The sequence below is a fragment of the Papaver somniferum genome, chromosome 10 (assembly GCF_003573695.1).
Source record: "Papaver somniferum cultivar HN1 chromosome 10, ASM357369v1, whole genome shotgun sequence".
NCBI classification, from domain to species: Eukaryota; Viridiplantae; Streptophyta; class Magnoliopsida; order Ranunculales; family Papaveraceae; genus Papaver; species Papaver somniferum.
Genome location: NC_039367.1, coordinates 19,491,738 through 19,505,327, shown reverse-complemented (window position 1 = coordinate 19,505,327; position 13,590 = coordinate 19,491,738). Strand labels below are relative to the sequence as shown.

The 13,590-nt window shown below is 35.4% G+C and overlaps 1 long non-coding RNA gene across 2 annotated transcripts; it reads right to left on the bottom strand.

Moving 5' to 3' along the window:
- Positions 1 to 3,436: 3,436 nt before the first annotated feature.
- Positions 3,437 to 10,328, bottom strand: LOC113319377. 2 transcript variants are annotated; one of them, XR_003345415.1, is made up of 3 exons: positions 10,075 to 10,328; positions 9,782 to 9,862; positions 3,437 to 7,665 (listed from the first exon to the last, which is right to left on the bottom strand). It is a non-coding gene; the product is annotated as an uncharacterized LOC113319377 (long non-coding RNA). The 2 variants fall into 2 exon arrangements; XR_003345414.1 differs by having other exon boundaries at positions 9,782 to 10,328.
- Between the last annotated feature and the right edge of the window lie 3,262 nt (positions 10,329 to 13,590).

The window sequence follows — 13,590 nt, the reverse complement described above, 5'->3', positions numbered from 1 at the left end:
ATATAAGATTCACTCAAACTATATCAAAGTTTCGATAGGGATCTTTAGACTATTTGTAGATCTAAAGACATCTTGTGAAAATCCATTGTCAACAGACTTCGTTCTGTGCGTGATTGATCACAAGAGATTCAAGTTGTTGTGTGCAGGTGTTAATTGAAGATCTAAGAAGATTTTAAGACAAAGAAGATATTGAAGATTTCTGATTTGGGGTTCATAATCTTTGGTGTACACAATATTTGTTTCGGTATAGAGGATCCAACTATAATCGGTTTATCCTTGTGGTAGATAAGATTGATTAGTTGTGTAGATCGACATCAATACAATTCTTTGTGATTAAAAGTATTGATTGCAAAATCTTAACAATTACTTTGGTAGTTGATAATAAGATAGATCTAATAACCTGATGAAGGAGTTTATTGAGATAAACAGAAGAGCCTTTGTCGAACTCACATCACTTGGTTGAAAAGAGTTGCTACCAAACAGATTTATTGTTCATTTACTATTTGGGATACGAACCAAAGGAATTGTTCTAAGTATGTGATTTATTCATAAGTTGGAGGCGTGGGAATACAGATGGAACTAGGTGAACTATAGGTTTAGTTGCTTGGTCTCAACTATACGAATTTGGTTTGATTTTGTATAGGGGCTTAATCCTGAGAGTATTCAATTCTGGACAAGGTCCCGGGGTTTTTCTGCGTTTGCGGTTTCCTCGTTAACAAAATCTTGCTGTGTCTTTTACTTTTCTATTTCCGCAATTATAATTGTTTTTATTATAATTAGAAGTAAAATACACAAACGTTAATTCCTATTTACTTGATAAGTAATCCTATTGTGTTTGGTTAAGTACGAACCTTTTTATCAAGTAAACATACTTCGTTGTTGTATTGTCTCGATCTCGTATCCATAGACGATCACACGAAGTGTGAAACGATTAGTTGTATTGTCTCGACTCAGTCCATAGACAATCACTTTCGGAGAAAGGACTTATAAGTAAGAAAAGTTTTAGATTGAGGTATATTTGGGTACCCTCGTCTTTTCATTAGTTATGATAAAGATGAATCAGGTTGATATGAAAGTGCTCATATGGATAACCATTGGTTAACTATTTTTGAACCAACTAAGTGTACACATTTAGGTACGGTTACCTTTATCTAAATAATGGTACATTTCATTTGTGTATAACAAGCTAAGTTCGATCTAACGGTTGAAAGATATTAGCTTGAATGTAATCAGGTTTTCATCTAACGGTGAATATTGAATGCTTTGTTACCAAGGTAACATTAATCGCAAACCCCTATTTGAAGACTATATAAAGGAGAACTCTAGCAACTGGGAAACCTAATCCCTGCACCTCCTGTGTGATACTAGTTGCGACTAGAGTCGATTCTCCTTTAACCTTAGGTTTTTCACGAAACCCTGTAGGTTAACGACTTAAAGACTTCATTGGGATTGTGAAGCCAGACCCAACTATTTTCTCTGTAGTTGCGTGTTCTGACCTTGCTGTTTTCTATCGTGATTGAGTACTATCTTTTTTTAATATTTGCTCGAGATTTATTCTCCGATAGGTAAATTGAAAATTAGTCACAAACATCTTCGTCTCATCGTTTGTGATTCCACAATATATTGTTTCGTTAATCGATTAAGATTATTGTGAGGTGATTGATAATACTAGGCCGTTCTTCGGGAATATAAGTCTGGTTTATCAATTGGTTCTTGTTCACCTTGATTTATCAAAAGACGGAACGAAACTCATAGGTTTATCTATGGGAGACAGGTTTATCTATTCAATAGACTTTTCTGTGTGATACAAATTTGTTTATCAAGTCTTCGACTTTGGCTCGTATAAACTCTTAGTTGTGGGTGAGATCAGCTAAGGGAATCATGTGTGTAGCGTCCTGCTGCGATTCAGAGACGTAAGGAGCGCAACTGTACCTTGATCAGTGCGAGATTGATTAGGGCTCAACTACATTCCAGTATGAAGTTAACTTGGAGTAGGCTAGTGTGTATAGCGGCTTAATACAGTGTGGTGTTCAAATCTGGACTAGGTCCCGGGGTTTTTCTACCATTCGTTAACAAAACTTCTGGTGTCTGTGTTATTTCTTTTCCTCATTATATTTTGTTATATAATTGAAATATCACTGGTTGTGCGTTGAATCGACCAATTGGTAAATCCAACCTTTGGTTGTTGATTGAAATTGATTGATCCTTGAACATTGGTTTTTGGTACCGTTAAAGTTACTTCTCTTATATTCAATCAGGTTCGCAAATTCCTATTTGTTTGATTGTGGATTGAATCGAGAAATTGAGATACAACTCTTGGATATACTTTTCTTGAGATTGATTCTGATTGTCTAGTTGATTCTCTCGAAAGTATATTGGATTTTGTCCATACAAATTGTTAAGCGAAATATTGGGTGTGGTTGTTAGACTCTAGTTTTTTCAATTGGTATCAGAGCAGACAAACACGTTTAAGACCTCATAAGTCTGCGTTTGTAGCGATCTGACTCTATTGATATTAAAGTGTCTATAAACGCTTCACCAAGATATAACTCTGATCTTAGAGAAAGTTCTGATGAGCTTGTTATTCTCCAGAAAAAGTTGGATGAACAAATCCGGATCAATTCTGATCTTGTTGCAGAAATTGCAATAAGTAAGGATTTGAAGTATGTCAAAGTTCCTTCAATGGGTTTGAATAACTTCTCTAATTCTTCCTTGAAGAATGGTCGCAAGTCATGTGACAAACGAGGTTTAGGCTTTGTGAAACCAGATGGGACTCAGAACTACTCAAACAATATTAAAGATATTGGTCCATGTATGTTCTGTGACTCTTCAAATCACTTTCAACATACATGTACATCTTTCTTGAAAAGTTTAAAGGTTGCGAGTAATCTTCATAAGAAAGCTAAACAACTGTTTGCTTCTCTAAAAAGGTGTACAAAACTAACAAGAAATCCTAAACGGGATAGTAGTGTTAGTATGAGAGCTTTTGCTCTAAAATCAACATCGCCCTCTCGATGGTTTCTTGACAGCGGATGTAGCCGATATATGACTGGTGATCCCTCGTGGTTTGTAAATTCAAGCGACGTTGATGGAGGTCCTGTAACTTTCGGAGATGAGAGTTATTGCTACATAAGCAAGAAGGGGATGATGAAACTTCTCGGCGTTCCTGAAATCCATGATGTAGTATACGTTAAAGGTATGACTGCAAACCTTCTTTCTGTTAGTCAAATTTGTGACAGAGGCCATAGAGTTGTCCTCAATGCGAATGGATGTGACATTGTGGATAAAACTGTAAAAGTAATTTTTCAGGGAACTCGTGGTAAAAATAACTATTATGTGACGGATCAGAAAATCTGGACTTCCAGCACACCGGGTTTCGGCCCGCTAAGCGAACTCCGACTCTCTGATACGCCACTTGAGAAATCGGACCTGCAAATTTTTCAAACACCCAAACTGCATTATAAGCAGGCACACTTATCATTCATTCTCCAATTATGGGAGACGACCAGTTGTCAAAATGAGAAACGGCCAATTGCCAAAAATCATAGACTTATATGGCCACTTGCCACTTCTAAGAATTCCATGGCCAGTTGCCACTTTCGATATTTCCATGGCCAATTGCCACTTCTGAGATTTCCATGGCCAGTTGCCACTTATGGGATTTCCATGGCCAGTTGCCACTTCTTCCAAGATTTCCATGGCCAGTTGCCACTTCTAAGAATTTCATGGCCAGTTGCCACTTCCAATATTTCCATGGCCAGTTGCCACTGCTTCTAAGATTTCCATGGCCAGTTGCCATTGTCAAGGTTGCAATCATCTCCGAATAGATGGTATGAACTGCCAAAACAACGACCAACACTTTCCGATATGAACAACCATGCAGAGTTGTGTTGAACCGCATATCGGCTGCCTACGCACCCTCTCCTTTGCTCGAAGGGATCAAGCACAACCGTAGTTCGTCATTTTTTGTTTTGGATAGTATGAACTACACATAATGGTTACAGCTATCTCTTATCAAACATCAAGTAAACTTATTCCACTTGCAGTATTCATAATGAATTACGAGTAAAGTACTACACTGACTAAATCAAAGATTCCCAATGTCATTCATCCATCTTATTTATGTAGGAAAGAACATTTAGAAACAATTGAAACAGTGATAATATAGTCCATACCAAATTAACAAGTCACATGGGATTTTTATACTACTTACTCAAAGTAAATCAACCAGATATGCGTACACCACGAATAACAAAAAGACTTTCACACGTAGGTTGTATAATTCCTAAATAGGTTAGGGGACTTATACCTGATCCCGAAGTCCCTAAAATAGGCCGAGTAATTCTTACTATCAAGATACAAACAGAAAATACATGAACATTGACCACTGAAAAACTTATAATCTCGTTCGGCTGTTACTGTCACCACATGGCTATCGCTAAAACTTTCAATCAAACTTTATCATGCTTCATCAATGACAAACGAAAATGTTGTCTTGTGAAACCATGGACATAATATGCCTTCTAAGACAACAAAGAGATTACCACTTGACCTCACAATCATTATAATAATCTCACATCGCAGCATCATCATTCAAAACTCAAGTGGAACCTTGAGGCACAATAACAACAAGCAAGAAAAGTATCTAAATACGAAATCCATCTACACACTCTTATGAGATAGCGAAACCGATCAATCTATGATAGTAGTAGTCATAAGTCTGTATTTCACTTTCAGAAGTATTATCTAACTAACATTTATAAATTCCCAAAATAAAAGGGTAAGCTTTCCTAGCTAAAGTGAACTAACTTGCACATCAATAGAGTATCTCACTGAAATATGACAGTAATTTAATGTCTGACTTATAATAGCTAGCATTATATATCTAGTACCAAAATATCACGACCTTAAAGGTCTAAAACTAATGCCATATAAAATAAAAGGATAATTGGATGAGATATATTATTGAATTGAACAACAACATAGTAGAACTACTTTACTTGAAATGAAGAGATAAGGTGATAATGACATTTCCGTTTTCTGTATCATCTACTCGTCGGGTAGCAAAGCTATTCCCATCAAGCAAATGGTGAACCTGTTATATGTTTGATACTAGAAAAGCAAACACATGGTAAAAGTATATTAATAACAGCTGGGGCACATTACTGATGAAGGAATATGTATGTGCATATATACTTAACAATCAGAGTCAAGAATGTGGATATTAGCTCATCCATAAGCCCACATAATGGACTGAATCACTACCTCTTGTACTTCAAAAATTACTTGAAGCGGAATACGACATAAAAGCTCGTATACAAAAGTCATAATTCAAATGTCGTTAGAGCACGAGATATATATATATATTGAGATGCAAAATATACATATAAAAATATTTGGGGAAGGGCCACAAGTTTTATAATAACCTTAATCACATTTTCCCAAAAATTCAAACCAATTCAACTAAACTTGATTACAGCAGTCCCAGTTGATCCAACATTTTCAGTATCTAATGTTACCCGATCGTGTTAAAATTCTTACAGTAGCCTTGCAACTTAGGGAACAACATGATATTCAAAAATCAGAATATTCCAACGGTTCATTAAAGATATATTTACATCACAACGTGACTGGATTTCTGTATCAACATACTGAAATCCAGTCACGAGTCTCCCATACTTTTGGGTACCTATAATGATCGGATTTTCATGAAATTTTTACAGTGTCTTACCTGTACTTTTCTTAACAACTCACCAAAGTTTCATCTTTGTTCAATACACAGATATGGAAAACGCTACAAACAGTTACTGTCCTTAGTTATGAATTCAGCAAAAAGCAATCCTAGTTACTCTAGGGTTTTCGGTTCTCAACCTTGTCTGATCAGCCCCAAAAATTTAAAGTATCATTATGACATAGTATATAACAATATACTAAAATATCATCACATTCCAACGGTTGAAATTTAAGATATGGTCAGAATAAACACATGCATTTTAGGGATTTTACAAAATTGTATCAAAGATATTCAAAGAACCATTGTTCGTGAAAATTACTAAGAATTACTACCATCAAATCAGCATTAAAACAATTCATGATAATTATAAGATGATACCAAAATCAGCAATTTACCAGAATATCATGAGTTACACCAAAAACCCCAATTGACAACCAATAGCCCTAATCCACAAATAGTATTTCAAATCAAGTATCATGTGAAGAAATTCACGACAAAACATGATTTAGGTTAAACCACACGATCCCATATATACAATTTTACATGACTTGAAGTTAACCAACAAATTATGGACAATCCATATAAGAACCCTAATTCTCAATTTTTTGCTTTAGGGATAAAATCAAATCCAAATTATCGTTAATCAACTTTAGAACAAAACCATTGAGTAAAAGTCTCCTTAACTTACAATCGCAACTCCATGATTTGATATCAAAATTTTTTTTTTGCTGATTCTTCTTCTATCCCTAGCATTACCATCTCTCAAACATTTTGTTCATGTTCTTGTTTAAGAAAAAGAAGAATGAAAACCGTTAAAGAGAAAGTGGAGATTAAGGAAGAGAAAGTTTCACCTTCTTCCTGCAAGAGTCTCCATTGGAATCTACTTTTATTTTTTCCATGAAGAAGAGAAAATGAAGAATAATGAGATAAAAATCATAGCCTGAGTTTTTTTTTTCTTCTATTTCTCTCTTAAAGCTTTCTGGTCAAAAAGAGTCCCAAACAGATGGTGAGGTGTCTAGCTGCATGTCAATCTATGAAGGCATCTACACTTTCGCTTAAGGAAGACCTCATCTTGGATTCAAGCACCTAGATATTTTTTAAAAGAACAACTAAATTGTCACACTACAAATAAAGGAACGCACATAAGATTAACACAACCTAAAAATTTGGATTATCACACCATTAACCCCTTAAAAAGAACTTCGTCCCGAAGTTCAAAATAAACAGGAAGTTATGAGTAATACATGTAGTCACCGCACAAGCAGGAGACTGGTGAGTTCCAAAACGCACAGTCCTGTTTGAACCGGAACTACTCTGATACCAATTGTGACGGATCAGAAAATCTGGACTTCCAGCACACCGGTTTCGTCCCGCTAAGAAAACTCCGACTCTCTGATACTCCACTTGAGAAATCGGACCTGCAAATTTTTCAAACACCCAAACTGCATTATAAACATTCATTCTCCAATTATAGGAGACAACCAGTTTTCAAAATGAGAAACGGCCAGTTGATAAAAATGATAGACCACTTCTAAGAATTCCATGGCCAGTTGCTACTTCCGATATTTCCATGGGCAGTTGCCACTTCTGAGATTTCCATGGCCAATTGCCACTTCTACTATTTCCATGACCAGTTGCCACTTCCGATATTTCCATGGCCAGTTGCCACTTCTTCTAAGATTTCCATGGCCAGTTGCCACTTCTAAGAATTTCATGGCCAGTTGTCAAGGTTGCAATCATCTCCGAATAGATGGTATGAACTGCCAAAACAGCAACCAACACTTTCAGATGATATGAACAACCATGCAGAGTTGTGCTGAACCACATAGCAGCTGCCTACGTACTCTCTCCGTTGCTCGAAGGATCAAGCACGACCGTAGTTCGTCATTTTTTTTTGGATAGTATGAACTACGCATAATGATAGCAATTATCTGTTATCAAACATCAAGTAAACTTATTCCACTTGCATTATTCATAATGAATTACGAGTAAAGTACTACTTTGACTAAATCAAAGATGCCCAGTGTCATTCATCCATCTTATTTATGTAGGAAAGAATATTTAGAAACAATTGAAACAATAATAATATAGTCCATACCAAATTAACAAGTCACATGGGATTTTTATACTACTTACTCAAAGTAAATCAACCAGATATGCGTACACCACAAATAACAAAAAGACTTTCACACGTAGGTTGTATACTTCCTAAACACATTAGGGGACTTATGGCCTGATCCCGGAGTCCCTGAAATAGGCTGAGTAATTCTTATTATCAAGATACAAACGGAAAATACATGAACATTGACCACTGAAAAACTTATAGTCCCGTTCGGCTGTTACTGTCACCACATGGCTATCGCTCAAACTGTCAATCAAACGTTATCATGCTTCATCAATGACAAATGAAAATGTTGTCTTGTGAAACCATGGAAATAATATGCCTTCTAAGACAACAAAGAGATTACCACTTGACCTCACAATCATTATAATAATCTCGCATCACAGCATCATCATTCAAAACTCAAGTGGAACCTTGAGGCACAATAACAACAAGCAAGAAAAGTATCTAAATACGAAATCCATCTACACACTCTTATGAGATAGCGAAACCGATCAAGCTATTCTAGTAGTAGTCATAAGTCTGTATTTCATTTTCAGAAGTATTATTTAAGTAACAATTATAAATTCCCAAAATAAAAGGGAAATCTTTCCTAGCTAAAGTGAACTAACTTGCACATCAATAGAGTATCTCACTGAAATATGACAGTAATTTAATGTCTGACTTACAATAGCTAGCACTATACATTTAGTACCAAAATATCACGACCTTAAAGGTCTAAAACTAATGCCATATAAAATAAAAGGATAACTGGATGAGCTATATTATTGAATTGAACAACAACATAGTAGAACTACTTTACTTGAAATGAAGAGATAAGGTGATAATGACATTTCCGTTCTCTGTAGCATCTACTCGTCGGGTAGCAAAGCTATTCCCATCAAGCAGATGGTGAACCTATTATATGTTTGATACTAGAAAAGCAAACACATGGTAAAAGTATATTAATAACATCTGGGGCACATTACTGATGAAGGAATATGTATGTGCATATATATTTAACAAGCAGAGTCAAAAATGTGGATATTAGCTCATCCATAAGCCCACATAATGGACTGAATCACTACCTCTTATACTTCAAAAATTACTTGAAGCGGAATACGACATAAAAGCTCGTATACAAAAGTCCTAATTCAAATGTCGTTAGAGAACGAGCTATATATATTGAGATGCAAAATATACATATAAAAATATTTGTGAAGGGCCACAAGTTTTATAATAACCTTAATCTCATTTTCCCACAAATTCAAACTAATTCAACTAAACTTGATTACATCAGTCCCAGTTGATCCAACATTTTCAGTATCTAATGTTACCCGATCGTCTTGAAATTCTTACAGTAGCCTTGCAACTTAGGGAACAACATGATATTCAAAAATCAGAACATTCCAACGGTTAATTAAAGATATATTCACATCACAATGTGACGCTTTCAGTATCAACATACAAAAATACAGTCACGAGTCTCCCATACTTTTTGGTACCTATATTGATCGAAATTTCATGAAATTTTGACAGTGTCTTACCAGTTCTGTTCTTAACAACTCACCAAAGTTTCAGCTTTGTCCAATACACGAATATGGAGAAACGCTACAAACAGTTACTGTCCTTAGTTCTGAATTCAGCACAAAGCAATCCTAGTTACTCTAGGGTTTTCGGTTCTCAACCACGTCTGATTAACCCCAAATTTTTACAGTATAATTATGACATAGTATATAACAATATGCTAAAATGTCATCACTTTCCAACGGTTTAAATTTAATATATGGTCAGAATAAACACATGCATTTTAGGGTTTTTACAAAATTGTATCCAAGATATTCAAAAAACCATTGTTCGTGAAAAGTACTAAGAATTACTACCATCAAATCAACATTAGAACAATTCATGATAATTGTAAGATGATACCAAAATCAGCAATTTACCAGAATATCATGAGCTACACCAAAAACCCAAATTGACAACCAATAGCCCTAATCCACAAATAATATTTCAAATCAAGTATCCTGTGAAGAAATTCATGACAAAACATGATTTAGGTTAAAGCACACGAACTCATATATACAATTTTACATGACTTGAAGTTAACCAACAAATTATGAACAATCCATATAAGAACCCTAATTCTCAATTTTTTGCTTTAGGGATAAAATCTAATCCAAATTATCATTAATCAACTTTAGAACAAAACCATTGAGTAAAAGACTCCTTAACTTACAATCGCAACTCCATGATTTGATATCAAAAACCTTTTTTTGCTAATTCTTCTTCTATCCCTGGTATTGCATCTCTCAAACATTTTTTCATGTTTTTGTTTAAGAAAAAGAAGAATGAAAACCGTTAAAGAGAAAGTGGAGATTAAGGAAGAGAAAGTTTCACCTTCTTCCTGCAAGAGTCTCCATTGGAATCTACTTTTATTTTTCCATGAAGAAGAGAAAATGAAGAACAATGAGAGAAAAATCATAGCCTGAGTTTTTTTTCTCTTATATTCCTCTCTTAAAGATTTTTGGTCAAAAAAAGTCCCAAACAGATGGTGAGGTGTCTAGCTGCATGTCAGTCTATGAAGGCATCTAAACTTTTACTTAAGGCAGGCCTCATCTTGGATTCAAGCACCCAGATATTTTTAAAAGAACAACTAAATTGTCACACTATAATTAAAGGCACTCACATAATATTAACATAACCTAAAAATTTGGATTACTATATGTTATCTTCTTGATACTCAGTTCAGTAACTGTTGCAATTTGACTAAAGTGGAATCTACACATCTTTGGAATGAGCGTTTTGGCCACATCAATTATCGCCTTCTAACTAAGATCATTAACAAAGAAATTGTTAGAGGCGTTCCCAAAATCAATGCAAAGATTGATGGTGTCTGTGGTACCTGTCAAAAGGGTAAACAAATGAAAGTTCACCTTAAGTCATCTCGAGATATTCTCACTAAGGCTCCACTTGATTTAATTCATATGGATCTCTTCGGACCAATTCAACAATCTACTGTTGTAGGAATGAAGTATGCTTTAGTTATGGTAGATGAATACACCAGATTCACTTGGGTAGCTTTCCTAGCTCATAAGAATGAAACCCTTGGTGAATTTAAGATTATTGTTAATAGGATCCAGAATGAACAAGGTCGCAAACTAAAGAAAATTAGAGGCGAAAGTGGCACTGAATTCAAGGACACCAAAGTATTTGAATTTTGTGACAAACTGGGGATTATTCAACAATATTCACCACCTATTACTCCTCAATCCAATGGAGTTGCTGAAAGAAAGAATAGAAATATTCATGAAATGGCCAGGGTTATGCTCCATAACAAAAACTTACATTTAAGATTTTGGGGAGAAGTTGTCTTGACAGCATGGTATTTGATCAACCGTGTATACCTACTCGAAAACCCTAAACACTCCTTATGAGTTGTGGTATGGTAGAAAACCCAACTTACATTACTCAGAGTGTTCGGAAGTAAGTGCTACATTCTGAAAGATCAAGAACAGAGAGGCAAATTTGATACTAAAAGCGATAAAGGTATGTTTCTTGGCTATGCTTCTGATAGTCGTGGTTTTGAGTTTTTAATCTCATAACCCAGGTCATGATGGAATCTGCCAGTGTCATCATTTATGATCTAAGTAATTTTCATCATGATGATACTCCTGCTGAATTACCTCCAACTGAGACAATTGAGAAAGTCAAAGAAATTCCAGAATCAGTTGAAGTTGTCCCAACGATTACTGATCCTGACATTTCTTGTGACTAGGAGAAGAGCACCGATCAGGCTACTCCTGTTGACTAATAACGTGTCCCTCCACGACACCTTTGGGTTCAAAGGAATCATGATCCAACAATATTATTGGAGGAAGAGATTCTACTACTAAGACAAGAGGACAACTTCAAAATATTTGCAATTTTGGTTGTTATCTTTCACAAGTAGAACCGAGAAATATTGATGAAGATCTTAGCGATCCCTTTTGGGTGAATGAAATGCATGAAGAGTTAAATCAATTTCAAAGACAAGATGTATGAGAACCAGTACCTTGTCCCTCCAATATCAATATTGTTGGTACCAAATGGATATTCAAGAACAAGTCTGATGAATTTGGTATAATTGTCAGAAATAAAGATAGACTTATCGCTCAAGGATATTCACAGATTGAAGGTATCGACTTTGATAAAACCTTTGCTCCTGTGGAAAGCCTTGAGTCCATTCAGTTGTTATTAGCTCATGCTTGTTTTCTTAAGGTTAAGCTGTTTCAAATGGATATAAAATCCGCGTTCCTAAACGAAAATTTAAAGGAAGAGGTCCATGTCGCTCAACCTAAGGGTTTTGAAAGTCCTAATTTCCCAGATCATGTCCTTAAGCTCAAAAAGGAATTATATGGGTTAAAACAAGCACCTCGTGCCTGGTTCGAAAAACTAACTACTTACCTTCCTAGAAAAGGTTTTCGAGAGGTGGAGCTGATAAAACTTTGTTTATCAAATGGAGTGGGAAAGATGTTGTCATTGCTCAAGTATATGTAGATGATATCATCTATGGATCAACTTCTGAGAAACTTGCTAAACATTTTCAAGTATCTCTTGGAAAGGAATTTGAAATGAGCAATGTTGGTGAATTAAAGTTCTTTTTAGGATTAAAAATTCAAGAACATAAGGACGGAATTTACTTATCTCAAGAAAAATATGCCAAGGATCTTGTATCAAGGTTCGGGGTTCGGTCTTGATAAGTCAACTGCAAAACTGACGCATATGCCCACTACTGGTAAACTACATCGAGATGAGAAGGGAGTAAATGTGGATCTAAAACTGCATCGATCTATCATTAGAACCCTTTTATATCTTACAACTACTAGACCTGATATTTCTTTTAGTGTTGGTTGTTGTGTTAGATTTCAGGCTAATCCAAAGGAATCTCATCTTGCAGCTGCAAAGAGGATCATACGATATATTCAACATACTAGCGGGTATGGTCTATCCTATACTTTTGATACTAACACTGATCTTACTGTCTATTTAGATGCAGATTGGGCAGGATGTGTGGAACACAGAAAAAGTACTTCGGGGGATTTTACTATGTTGGGTTAAATCTTGTGGCTTGGCATAACAAGAAACAAAAATCACAATCACTGTTTACATGCGAAGCATAATACATTGTTGCAGTTTCGTGTTGTACTCAACTTCTATTGATGAAACAAATGCTTGCTGATTATGGAATTGACTCTGGTATAATGAAGATCTTTTGTGACAATTCAAGTGCGATTCGCATCACTAAGAATCCTGTTGAGCACTCAAGAACTAAGCACATTGATATAAGGTATCATTTATTAGATATCTCTTTGAAAATGGTATCCTCAATATGAAATTTGTGCCTTCAGAACAACAAATGGCTGATATCCTCACCAAACTTTTAGACACTTCTATGTTTCAACACTTACGACAGTCTATAGGTGTTGTTTTGGTTCATTAGTTCTCTACCCTTTTGCCCCTGGACTCATTCATATTTTTTGGGCAATCAAGGCTTAGAACGCCAGTGTAGTGTTGTTTCAATTTCGTATTTTTTTCTACGTAGATAACAATTCTGTTCGGTGTCAAAGTATTCTTTTAAATCCTTTTGTTCTTGTAAACGTAAGGTCGCTCTTGTTGTTCTTTCAGGAATGACATATTATGGGGAGAGTTCTTATTTGAACTTGTGCTTAATTGCCATATCTTTGTGGGGAGTGCGGCTGTGAAATATTATAAG